The 13,872-nt window shown below is 43.0% G+C and overlaps 1 protein-coding gene across 9 annotated transcripts in view; it reads left to right on the plus strand.

Moving 5' to 3' along the window:
• Positions 1 to 13,872, plus strand: part of ATXN1 (ataxin 1) — a 412,658-nt gene that overhangs the window by 273,519 nt on the left and 125,267 nt on the right. The gene's annotated exons all lie outside the window — the stretch shown is intronic.

A 13,872-nucleotide genomic window follows, 5' to 3' on the forward strand; every position in this document is an offset into this window, starting at 1 on the left:
GGTCACCTTTCATGAGGAGGTATAGGATCCAGTAATTGAAGAGAAGGCACACTGTGGGCTTCCAGAAGCTTTAGTTTACTATAAAACTTAAGGGTTTGCTCAGCTCTGCTGCTTTCTGGAGATTTTACCTCATTGCTAGACCGTGTCGTAAGAAAAAAATGCTTAGAAGAGTTTTGACCAGGAAAGAATAAAACTACAGGAAATCCAGGCTGGTCTACGAACATATTACCTTCAAATTTTAGAACATGAAGCGCCATCTTTGACTAGGTTTTTTTGTGTGTGTGGAAGTATCTATCATATATATTTGTGCACACACATCTTTATATATTTGTGTGTATGTGTATTAAATATAAATATGTATATATACACATATGTATGTGTGTGTATTATATATATAAATAACTGTGCATTAAGTTTTCAGTTTCTTAATAATTTGGTCAGGAAAGTTTTCCAGGCATTTATTACCTTTTTTTTTTTCCAGTTGCATAAACAGTTTTGAGAGAGCAAGGTGCAGTGATATGAGGGCATGTATCTGCGAGAAAAAGCATTTATCGTTGAAAAGAAAAATTTCCACTGAAATTTTATTTCTTGGTTTTCTAAAAATTTGTATTAAATATGCATGTTTATCCATATTTCCCGAGGGTTAAATAGTCATATTAAAATAAGCTTATTGAACTCAAGAACTCCCAGTGCCTCAGGGTAAGTGGGTGATGGGGAATGCTGGTGTTTTCATAGATTCTCATTTTGTACGTATGATCACATTGGTTCTGGTAGAAAGTACAGGGCTCCTAGAATTATTGACCTCAATTCTATTCCTGGTCCTAAGGTCAAGGTCAAGTACGTTTACAACCTTGGGCAAGTCACCAACCCCTGCAAAGTGTTGGTTTATAAGTCTGTGTTGCTCTATGCTGCTTGTTTATTGATGAGTCTCCATCTTCGTTTGGGGTCCCCACAAGCAGCAGAATCTTATTGAAAAAACTCTTAATCTAAAAGCTTCTTTCACTATTAAGGAATAATTTGGGGGCCCTATTGGATTTGGGTGCTACTATAGCTGTATGTTTTTCTAGAAAGTATTTCCTAATCAGGTAGCCAACATAATACACGTCTGACGATGTTTTTTTAAGCATCTTTTAACCTAGGAAACAAGTATCTTACGGAAAAGTGCTGTAGGTTTCAGGTTACATTTAAAAGAACAGTGCAGTAACTATAATCAGATAGCTTTTGTTTCGAATCTGGTGGTGTTTGTTTTTGTTTTAAACCATTGCTTTGAACTGCTCATGTGATACCCTGTCAGACCTCAAACATTAAGTGAGGTTTTCAAAGACATTCTAGAGTGTAAACCTTAAGATGCCACAACTTAAAGTCATTTAAAAATCCTTCTGTAAATGGAATGGGTTGAGCGAGAGGAAGGAAATGCTGAATTCTTTTGAACTCCAATGGACTTTTTCTTCCAAATTGCATTCGCTTGGGGAGGTGGGAGAAGTCACAGTTTTCTTAGTCAATTTTGAAGTTAGTAACCTTTTGCAGTCTTGCTATATTTTTACAGCCCTGAGTTAATATTTTCTCCTTATTTTGGTATCCTGGTGTCCCAAGGCCATGCCATTATAATAGAGATTTTTCAAAGGACATGAGCTTGCATGTAGATGGGGTGTGGTGGTGGGTAGATGAACATGTTAATAATAATCATGGCAGTCGCTGGAATTAGTGGTGTCCCTCTTTAGCAGCTTGTGGCCCCAGACTTACTACCTTTGTCGTTCTCTGCGTGTACCCTTTATCCACCTGTCAAATGCCACTGTGGTTCTTGCAGATGGACTTTGCTCCTCAAAGTGTCTCAGACTGGCTCGAAGGTGTGGTATCTTGTACTGAGAGGGGAGGCAAGAAAACTGACCTTGGAGTTGGGAGACCTGGATTTTACCCGTGGAACTGCAATTAACCCTAGAGCCTTGAGGACCCATTTTATCTTGAGTAACATGACAAGGTTGAGTGCAGTGAGCTCTGATGATTCTTCTAGACTCTAACATTGCTTCGAATATCAGCCTTGCATGAGGCAGGCTGGATGTTCACTTTCCCCTGTTTGGCTTCTAAGAGTCAGTGATCTGATACAACTTCAATTTATTGATACAAGAGCATTTAAAACATTGAGCACAGTCTTGTGGTTAAAAAACCAAAAAAAGAATTATTGTGTGTGTCACCACAACACTACCCTTGGCAGAGGACCCTCCCAGGGACCATGTGACAGTCGAAAGGTGTTCACTTGAGCACTTTTTCTAAGAATGCAGTTGTAGTCATTTAAATTTAGGATCCATACTCATTGGTCTTTTTGAAAATTAAATATGAACCACTTTTGAAATTTAACTTTTGAAAAACAATCCACCTCTGTTCTCAAATATTACTTAGTATATAAGCAAGGAGGCCGTGATCTGTAATACTCTTCTGTACTTCTCTGCTTTCTTGAGTAGATCTTCTCCAGCTGCCTCTTTTAAGCAGTCTTCCCCCAACCTATATAAAGCAGCACCCTGACCCTCTGTGTCCTCTAGCCCAGGGGTCCCCAAACTCCAGGATCTAGTGCCTGATGATCTGAGGTGGAGCTGATGTAATAATAATAGAAATAAAGTACCCAGTAAACGTAATGTGCTTGAATCATCCCCAAACCATCTCCCACCCCCTCCCTGGTCTGTAGAAAAATTTTTTTCCACGAACTGGTCCCTGATGCCACCAAGGTTGGGGACCGCTTCTCTAGCCTATTTTCTTTTTTTTTTTTTTTCTTTTAAGCACCTTACGTTTTATACATACATTTGTTAATTGTCCCATCTCCTCAACTAGACTGTAAGATCCATGAAAACAGGGATGTTGTTCTTACTATTTTCCTGGTGAATCCATAACACCTAAAATGCTGCTTGTCCTATACTGGGCATTCAGTAAATATTTGTTGAGCAACTAAGGAGAGAGTGAGCCTATGCCTGGGTTTCTCCTGTGTGAGCCTAAGCCATTCAGAAAAGAACCCAAAATATGGTTCTTACGCAGATGGCTTCAATCTGATAGTAGTTTGGTCAGGTAGAGGGTGCAAAAACTAGTTCACTGTCTTTTCCTTCGAAGTAGACGTCAAATGTTTACAATGTATACAAGTCAGTGTGGGAAAGGAAGCTGTTTGTTTTAAAAAAAGGCTTCATGGAACTATCAATAATGTTTGGGGATTTTCTGATACTTGAATTCTGCCCTGTGTGTGTTTCCTCGCCTCTTCCATTTGAGTGGTTTGCTTTGTGGGTTGTTTGTGAGCAGCCTGCCCTGGCATTCTATGAAAGGTGGGGTGTTGTGTTTTTTAATCCCATTATTTTATCACCTTTCATGTTTTCCTTGATTTCCAAAGTGAGAGGTGGACTTGGCGTGTCCGGTCTACCTAGAAACTCACCATTTACTGAACAGCATCATTTTCATTTTCTTTCCTTTTGAGAGATGTGTACTTTGGAATAAAGAAATAGTGAACTGATACAAATTGAGTCCATCGAATGTCTGGTGGGAAGGGAGAAACCGACAATCACTTTCTTCAGGGAGGTATCATCTTCTGTGGCTTTTGAGGATAGCAGGTATCAAGGTTTCTTGCATTTTTTGTTTATCAACCCCCTTTTCAGAGTGCAGGAGTTACATTATTCCTGGGAAGAGATGGAAAGACTAAAATAAACACCTCTGTGCCTATTTAGACAGCATTATGCTGTCTTTATAAGCTTTGAAAAATGGGAACTGAATTTCTAGTCTCCAGAGTGAGAGAATTACACATACACACTCTAATCAGAGTGATTTGGGAATTTCCCTATGTGTCTGTCAATTTGTACCTTTTAGATTTGCCATCTGTGATACCAATTTTTTTTTTATGATCTCTAACTGAAGTCAGTAAAAGGGATCACAAGGGAAGAGATTTTACTATTAGATAAACGAGGGGAAAGTCTCATTTAAAAAAATCTTTGCTTATAATGACCCTACCAGTTCATCTGTGTTATAAAGGCCAAAAGGCTCTCATATTTCACACAAGCACTCTGGATGTTCTTTATGTAGCCTCAAGTCTTCTAGAGTTTTCTCTTTCACCCATTTCTTTCCCTTTCCCAAACTTCCTCCGGTTGCTTCTTATAGATGGCCTCACTCATTCCTGGCCATTGCTGCCTTGTGGCGGGTGGTGGTGTTGGGGGCTCTGCATGAGCTGCTAAGAACTGAGAATTGATGTCAGCCCTACTTCCTGAGTGGCTCGGCCGAGGGCAGCCCGCCCCAGGCACACCTGTTGTCCTTGCCATCGTCTTCCCCACCTGCTCGGCCTACTTGCCTTAGCATCTCAGAGAGGAAAAGAGAAACGCCCAGAGTGCTCAGCAGCTGCGGCAGGAAAAGCATTCATATATCTTTTACAGTGTTTCTGTCCTGTGAACGAACGTGTCCACAGCCTGGTCAGACCGCTTTCTAACAGACTAGTGCTGAAAAAGGTTTTATGTTCTATTTACTGTTTCGAGTTCACTGACCGGATCCTATTTATGAAAAGACTGGCGTGTGCCAAGGTGTGCTCAGGTCTGTGAGGGAGGCAGGGGTGAGTCATCTGTATTCACTGCCCTCTGGGATTTTCCCTCCCACTGTGCTGGTCAGCACAGAGTCAGCGCTCTGAAGCGGGTGTAAGATTCCTGAGACCTGGGTTTTCAGAGAAGGAAGGATTCACAGACAGTCAAGCATCTGAATTCGGCCTTGAAATGGGGGTTGGATTTCAACCCCATATATGTGTGTGTTTTGAGAAGGCAACAGAGCGAGAGAAGATAATGCAAGTCTTTTTGTTTAACTGCTGCTTCACCTGGGCAGGTGAGACCTCAGAAGCATCTCTCCATGAGGATTGATGTGCCATGACCACTGATCCAGACGTAGAGTGGGGGCTTAGGGCACGTGGGACCCATTCCTCTTCGGAGTCATTTTATATATTTGTCGCAAAGAGTCGGACGTGACTGAACTGAATTGAACTGAACTGAAGCAATAGCTAAAGCAAGAATTTGAGTCACTTAAAGAAGCAGTGTCTCCCCAACCTGTGTAAAATGTAGTGTTTTCAACTGAACTTCAGACTGAAACCACACCCAGGACTAAAAATGTGTTTCTCAAGTGGAGTGCCTTTGAAGCGCTCGCTGTGGAAGAATCTGTATGCACCTGAAGGCAGGGCGAGGATGACTGGATGGGGGTGAAGCCCAGGACTGGGAGTCTTAAGCCACTGCAAATTCTTCCAGACAGAGATCAAATCTTTCTCCTACTCGGTAACTTGGAGACTGATCAGCTCTATATAAATATATATGCATAAATATATATGCATATGATGGTCATGTATAAATATGACTGATGTATGTCTTTCTCTCCAAATATATCATATCATAGTATTATTTTCATTCTACCTCCAAAAGACTGTTCTCTTTTGTTTTCTTAGAGAAAAGAGGGAGGCATAGATAGGAACTAAATGACATCGTTTTGTCATAAAGCCAAAACAAAATCTGATGGTTCTTACCAGCAAACATATCAATTTTGGGGACAGATGAATAAAGACAAGTGAATAATTTCACTCTTTTAGTTTCCCACCTTTTTAACTTTTGTGAAACAATCATTTTTTTAAGAAAATCATTTATCCCTCCCTCTCTCAACATATATTAAATTTCCAGTGCTAGCTATGTAATAAATGATAGTAGGTGGACTTGTAGAGTTAAAGAATGAATCCATCTTCTCTGTGTCCTGAGGATTTTGTTAACCTTTTGCAGACCCCTGAATAAGAATGTTATATAATTCAAAAAAAAAAAAAAGTCTTTTGCAACAAGTATAAGCTGCTTTTAAGGTGAGATAGTAAAATTAGCTGTTTGACATCTGTGTTGGAGGATGTTAGTGTTTCGTTGTCAGTTCTTCTGTTTTTTAAGATATTTGGCTTTGCTACATCTTAGTTGCATCCAGCGTGAACTTTAGTTGCAGCATGTGGGATCTAGTTCCCTGACCAGGGATTGAACCTGAGTCCCCTGCATTGGGAGCGCAGAGTCTTAGCCAATGGACCACCAGGGAAATCCCCAGTTTTCTATTTGTGCTTCTGTTCTGAAACTACTTCCTTAAGTAGACTCCCCCAAAGTAGAAACCTTCAGTTCAGTTCAGTTCAGTCGCTCAGTTGTGTCCGACTCTTTGCAACCCCATGAATCACAGTACACCAGGTCTCCCTGTCCATCACCAACTCCCGGAGTTCACTCAAACTCATGTCCATCGAGTCGATACAAATGGCAACCTCCTTCAGAATCTTTTTATTTCCAAAACTCAATTATGTTCTAGTCATGCTGTTTGGACTCTTCAGCATCTTATTCTACCTCTGACTCATACATCTTTCTCAATACCTTTATCACACATGTCTTATGACCTTCTGGCCACAAGTGTCTAGCATTAGGACTTGTCCACAGGGCCAACAGAATTCACTGCTTGAGACCCCTGCACAGGTAGGTACTGGGCTGTGCTACATCTTTCATTCTGGACATAAGCCATCCTCACATCGGGATGACGATGTTTTGCATATTTGGAAATGAAAATGCTCTTGCTAAAATTATTTTCTAAAAATTTTGTATTAGGTGGCTCTTCATTTCATTTTTCTTTTTTTCCCCCGCAGCCGTTGCAGCTTGCATACAACTGAAAAACTGTAATTTCTCCAGGGCTAACATCCAAGACTTTGATAGGCAGTCTTAATGCCTGGGGCTCCTATGAGTTGCTGCCCGTTCTAAGCATCGTAAGACTTACCTTGCAGAACAAAGAGAACTGAACCCAAAGATCGTCCCCTTCTTCTGACCTGGCAAGCTCTTCTTTCCCAGTGTCCTTTGTCTTTTCCTCTTTGTTCTCCAAGAAAAGGGAGGGATGAGATTAGGATGCTGTTGTTCAGAACGGGGACAGCTATTGCCTGTGCAAACAGACTTTTCCCTTCCCTTTCTTTGGCAATTTCAGTTGTTCTACCTGTTTCTGGCTCTCCTTCTTCCTCTGTGAACAAGCTTTCTCCCTCACCCCGCTTTCAGGAGACAAATAAATTAATATACAAGTATCAGTTGGTCCCTGTGAATCTACCAGCATAATTCAGAAGTCATTCAGCCTCTATCTTCAGTGAGGTTTTTGCCCTTTCTCTGTCACCACCGCATCAAGCACACGTGTAGATTAAGGGTAGTACGTCGATGTGAGAGCTCTCTGCTGGGTTATGTTAGTCTGTCACTCTTTTAGTGGAGCAGATTAGCTGCCAATTGGTATCTTGTTGCTGTCATTGGAGTTTGCAGTCCAGGTCCCCAGCTCTGCTGGTGATCTATTTCTGAGCCCCAGCGATGACGCCAGTTGTCCTGGCAACCTGCTGGCTGGCGCATCCGTAAAGGCCAGCAGAGGAATGGCAGTGGACGAGGGTGGCCTCCAGAGGGTTGGAAGGGAGTTGGCAAGTCACCTTGCTCAAAAAGGATTTTCCATTTCCTTCATCTGGGCCGGCCTCCAGGAAGAGGATGTCCGTATCATGGGAGTGTCCCTTGGGACTGTGAACCACATGGTCTCTCTCATCCAGACACCATCCCGAGGAGAGTAACAAACTGATTAGTGGCTGATCCAGGCACAGTGCGGACTGCCGGACCAGGGTGCTAGGTGATCTCAGGACGCTAGATGGTATCAGTTTTGCTTGTGAATCGGGTTAACGTTCCTGTTGCTCATCAGCGCTGATGTTCAGAGTTGGGTTGATGTTTGGACAGAGTCAGAGGTCAAGAGAGGAGGGTTGAAGGGAGACACCACAGTGGCTCTTGACTCCTTGTGCTGTTGACAGGTGTGGCCTAAAAACAGTAGAGTGTAACTGGAGCCCTCTGACTGGGCTCCAGTAGTTGCCCGTGTTCGCAGCCTTGCCGAGGAGCACCCCTCGTCCTCTTTTCTCCTCCTCTCCTCCTCCCTTGATGTCGGTTGAATTGGCACCAAATGACTTGCCCCGCCCCCCTGATTTGGATCCAAAAGAACACAGAAGCTTTCTATCTTAAAGTCCCTCACTTTAGTTGGCCTTGCCTTGATTGAGTCGAAAATGGGGCAGTCAATTGGCAATGGATGTCTTGGGGGTTGCATGCTGTAACCATTTCATCAGAGAAGCCCCTGGCCAGTGCCTGCGGCTGACATTTTCTCCTTGGGAATGCAGCTGTTTCTGTTGGCATGGAGATGTCAGGATCTGTTTCACACACACACACAAAGGTGGGTCTCCCTGCAAAATTTGGGTGCTGGGGAGCAAGGGAATCTGGGGAAAGAGATGTCCCCAGAACAGTTGAAACCCACAGATGACATAAAATATTATTAGTACCTTTCATTACTGAAAGAAATTTTTTGTATTCACAGAGTACCTTTTAGTATTTGCTGAGATAATAGCACGTACCTGTGTCTTCAGGATGGGGAAGCCAGTTAGGGTGTAACCATATATTTCTAGCACATTTTATTGTTTTCTGTTTGCATGCTTGGTTTCATCCCGCTCTTTGCAACCCCATGGGGGATAGCCCTCCAGGCTCCTCTGTCCATGGGATTTTCCAGGCCAGAAGACTTGCATGGGTTGCCATTTCCTTCTCCAAGGAATCTTCCTGGGCCAGGGATCGAACCTGGGTCTGCTGCATTGGCAGGCAGTTTCTTTACTACTGAGCCACCTGGGAAACCCAGCACATTTATACTCAACATATATAAATGCCCCCTTTCATAGCTAGAATAAGGATAAATGTTGAAGATCTGGAACTGAAATTAACAGAAATACTATTTGGAGGAAAAAAGAAACTCCTCAGGAGTTGATTGTACTTTCAGAGCATCCTATGTTTCCAAGATGTTTCTTGAATAAATCAGTTTTGTTTAACAAGCGTGTGGTGTGCTCAACCAGGTCATTATTTTAAGTTGTTGAAATGGTTTAAATTCTCGAAGACATTGTGTGTTTCTCGAACAATAAATGCCTCTTAGGTGCATTTTGATACAGTGGAGAAGCAAGGTTGATTTTTTTTTTAAGGATCATTATGTAACTCTTAATTCAATATCTGATGCTAAATAGTCATCATTCTTCATGGTACACAGGCAATGAAATCAGCTCTCTCATATTGATATGAATAATAGATACAGACTGTGAATCACATTAAAGTTGGAAGATTAAAATCCTTCTCTAGGTTGGTTGCTTTTTTAAAAGAAATCTGGAGAAGCAGATGAGAGCCCAATTAGGACTCATGAGCTTCATGTTTCTTTTTTTTTTTTTCACAACCTATCTAGATAAACAGTAATTGGAAGCACACCTAGTACAGAAAGCCTGGGTTATCTCTTCCTCTTGAATTTGTTGTCAGTCACAGAGGTAGGTGTGAATCTAAATATTAATAACTCAAGGAGAAGATGGGGATGCCTGGGGCTTGGTGCTGAAGCATCAGCTTAAGAATGGACACCTGGGTCTCCTTTCCCTTCCACCCCGTGAGACGAAGGGCAAGCCATTGTCTTTCTCTGTGCTCCTATTCCCATGTCTTCCAAAGGAAGGTCGTTCTTTATTCCATCTGACAGCATCAAATTTAAAGGTATTCATCCAACTAAGGACTTTTGGACTCATAATGTTAGTCACTCAGTTGTGTCTGACTCTTTGTGATCCCATGTGTACCCTGCCAGGCTCCTCTGTCCATGGAGTTCAAGTCCAGGCTTGAATACTGAAGTGGGTAGCCATTCCCTTCTCCAGGGAATCTTCCTGACCCATAGATAGAACCCAGGTCTCCTGCATTGCAGGCAGATTCATTGCCATCTGAGCTACAGGGACTCATACCTGGATTCAAATCCTAGATCTGCCGCTCATTAGTTGTGTGTTCCTGAGGAAACTGCCCAACTTCTCTGAGTCTTACTTACCTCATCTGTAAAATAGGGCTGGTCATACCTATGCCGCAGAATTATTGAGCGAAATGAATGAGAGAATGTTTCTAAATATTAGCCCAGAGGTTGCTCCCTAGTAACCATGGCAGCTATAATGCTGTTATGATAATAAATTGCACAAACCAAAATTTATCGTGATGCGTTGCTGAAACAAACAGGTGAACAGGACAGGTGAACAGTTGAAACTTGCTAGTCTCCTTGTTGTGGAGATGCTTCCTCTGTAACGGGAATTGTCATTAACTGTCAGTGTCTTTGCATTGCCAGTGAAGTCGGTTATGTCTTGTCAAAGTCTTCTGCTTCTTTGACATGTATAGTAGAGTAATTATGATGGTGAAGGTGGCAGCATTTGTCAGAATTATCCATGTGCATAGTCTAAGGGGCCTTGGTATTTTAGGTAAATTTTTTAGCATTAGTCAAACTGAAAGGCACAGTGAGTTTGGAAGAGACACTACTCTCGTCTCTAAAAAGAGTAGGGAGATTCCCAAAAGCTATTGATATGAGTGGAACTCTGAGAAAGAAAAACTACGGTATTTTGATGTAGCCACCATGTCTACGTGGAGATAGGTGAAAATTACCTGGGCTAATTCTTTGACATTAAAGACAGAATAAGTCAGAAGATGGAGGTATACATTCCTGTATCTTCTTCCAGCAAATATTTACCTGGTATGTGCTCTAAGGAAAGCTTCCATAACAGCTAAAAAAGCTTCCAGTCACTGGAAAGAGAGGGGAGAAGATAAGCAATTCCTGTCTTTTAGTGGTACCCGGAGTATGCTGTGGATGCAGACCAATGTGGCATCTTCTGGGCTCAGAGAAGCCTTCACCCCTAGACCTGCCGAACTGACAGCTGTTAACTCGGAAACAAAGTGGGTATATCATTTGGCATACATATGTAACAAGCCACCCCAACGTTTAATGACTTGAGACAACAAACATGTATTGTGAGCCAGCTTGGCTATTCTAGGCTGGGTAGCTTGCCTAGGACTGGTTGGTCCATGATGACCTCACTCTTATGTCCAACTGTCGTAAGGCTGGTTGGGGGGACAGGACTGTCCACTGGGACTGCTGGTCCCTGCTTCACATGGTCACTCATCCTCCAGGCGGCTAGTCTGAGCTTTCTTATTGTGGTCTCAGGGTTCCCAGGAGCAGCGAGAGGGGACAAAGTCCAGCATGCAAGTACATTTAAACCTCTCCTTGGAAAATCTTTGCTAATCTCCCTGTGGCCAAAGCAAGTCATCTAATAAGCTCAGATTCAAGGGATGGGGGAAACATGGGTATTAACTTTAGTTGATTGCATGGGGGACACCATGTGCCAAGCTCAGAGATGAGAGAGAATGTGCCATCTTGGAAAAGTGTACAGAGTCCAGAGAGTCTAGAGCAAAGCAGGGGAGAAGTGTCAAGGGACGGGCCAGATCACCAAGAGCTTCTTTTGAGGAAGCTCTGCGGAAGAGTTTGAAATCTGTCTTAAAGACAGGAGAGGAGTCCTTGAAAGATTTGTACTAGGATGTGGACATAATCAATTCCATATGTAAAAACATGGGTGATGGCGAATGCCTAAAAGCATTTATCAGCCTAGACAATTTGGGAAAGTTTCTAAACTTTCTAATCCCAACCTAGACGTCCCAGGGATTGCTGGAGAAGACAGAAACATTGCAGCTGAGGGGTGGTTCCAAGTTGACATGTGCTTTCTAAACAGACCAGAAAAGAGGATGAAGAGCCTCCTGGGGTGTCAGGAAGGTTAGCGGCTCCAGTCATGGCAGTGTCTCGGTGAAGTCTGCCGGGAGGTCTCGGAACCTGTGAAGGGGGTTGGACCTTGCAGGCAGCGTTCATCGCATCTCTTTCTGGGGGGATCCTGCCCGGGTTCTGATGGGTTACTGATGGGTTGATTAAAAGACTCATAAAAAATATATATATGTCTTTGCCTGGTAGGTAATGTGACAGTGTCACCCCAGCTGAAGACTCTTCTTTCCAACTGGTTTCCCTGTTACCTCAAAATAGGCAGTATGTTCCAGGGGCTCTCAGACCCCCTAAAAAATCCTTCTCTATCCTTGGATGGGACCAGGGCTCACTCATTAATTTCAAGAACTGACCTTTTACCTATGCTATTCAGCATCACTGTTTAAAAATACTAAAATAGAAGTGACTGTTTCATTTCACTAAATTCAAGTCACCGAGAGCGAGAACTTGTGGTTTTCACCGGGCCATTTGGGACCCAGTTTGTTGTCACCGAAACTGTGTGATATTGGGTAGGAGTTGGCACGATCCTGTTCAGGCCTGGAGGCTATAGCTCCAATGTGGAAAGTACTATCTTCTATAGATTTTTTCTTTTTGTAAAAGAAAAAGAGGCAGGGGACACCTAAATGTGCATTAAGCGGATCATAATTTGCCATGTTTTCTTTTTAATTTTCCAGTAAAGTGGGAAGTACAGAAGAGCGTCGATAGGGTGGTGCAGGCTGCAGTAGGGGTGGCCTCTGAGTTCTACTCTTTGCCTTGAGGGACACCTTCCCTGACCGCCACACTGACAGCAAGTGGAAATCAAGGCGAGAGAGGAAGATGAGATGAGGAGGCCTGAAAACCCAGAGCCTGGTCCTCCGGGCAGGCCGGCCGCTTTTGCAGCTCAGAGTCCTTTATTTTCTCCACTTAGAGAGTTTCAAAACCAGCCTCTGGTGAGGATACTTAATGGTATTAGCTCTTTATTTTGTGCTCACTGATACAAGTGTTGGGTAACCACTGAAGTCAGTTGAGCGGACAGCTTTGCCCCTTTGGGACTGGAGACTTTGCCCCTGTGCTTGGCAGGCCTGATCGCCAGGCACTGCTACTTGAATGGGACGCGTTTTCAAACAGGAGAGGGTTTCAGAAACCCCGATGCAGGGTCAGAGGCGATAGAGGCATTTGTTTGCTCCTGAGAAACAGGTAGCATTTTAGATGTTTTTAGCAGAAAGTCTCAAACAATTATGTAAAGGAAGGGAACCTCAGAATTTAAAATGTCCCAATGGGGTGAGCTTCACCGTTTTGTGAAATGGAAATGGAAATGTGGTGTGTTGGGAAATTCTTTATATGTAATATATAAATATATATAAAATCTATTTATTTGGCTGCACCGTATCTTTGTTGTAGCATGCGAACTCTTAGCTGCGCCCTGTGGGATCCCTGACTAGGGACTGAACCCAGGCCCCCTGCATTGGGAGTGTGGAGTCTTAGCCACTGGACCACCAGGAAAGTCCCACTGGGGAATTCTCGATTCTACTTACTTGCTTTACCGGAGGGTCACAGGACACACACTGACTGGCTGTATCTGATCCTGAGAGGAAGCTAAGATTACTGTACTCGGCCTGGTGACGTCACAGAGCCTAGAATGATGCCAGGTGAGGGAGGGAGCCCAGCCATGTGGATCAAGGAAGGTCTAACTCCTGTATTCTTTCGGTACAAGTAGGACCTTCCAGGAGGTTTATCGTGAAATATTAATCAAAATAATATATATCTCTTTACAGATACCTATTCAGTCTGTCTGAGCATGCGTAGCGTATGGAGGAGGAAAATAGAATCTTATTTTTAAAGCAGGGTGAAGATGGCAGTGTGTGTTTGCTGCCACCTGTGTATTATTTCACAGGTTTTGTCAGCTTATTTCCTTACCCACCTGTGCTTTCCCCAGTACCTTAAGCAATAAAACAAGGCTAGGAATCCACCAGGGACATAGGTACACAATTAAAATGAATGCTGATCAAAACCACCTCCTGTTACAGACTTTTTGAGAAGTTTTAATAATATTGCTGAAGTCTGAACAGGTGGAACTTTCTTTGAAGCTCCTTGATGAGTATCCAGAGGTAGTCACTGTCAGCTAAGGTCTGACAGCGGGTGTGGAGACTGTGATGCCTGCTGAGGATTCTGAGTGTCTTACAATGGGAGACAGGCTATCCCTTTCAGAATATGGTTGCTTCTCCTCACTTTAGGTATACTCTCTGTAATCACAGTAGA

This window comes from Moschus berezovskii, chromosome 23 (assembly GCF_049115385.1).
Source record: "Moschus berezovskii isolate FMDL1 chromosome 23, NW_MosBer_1.0, whole genome shotgun sequence".
Taxonomy (NCBI): Eukaryota; Metazoa; Chordata; class Mammalia; order Artiodactyla; family Moschidae; genus Moschus; species Moschus berezovskii.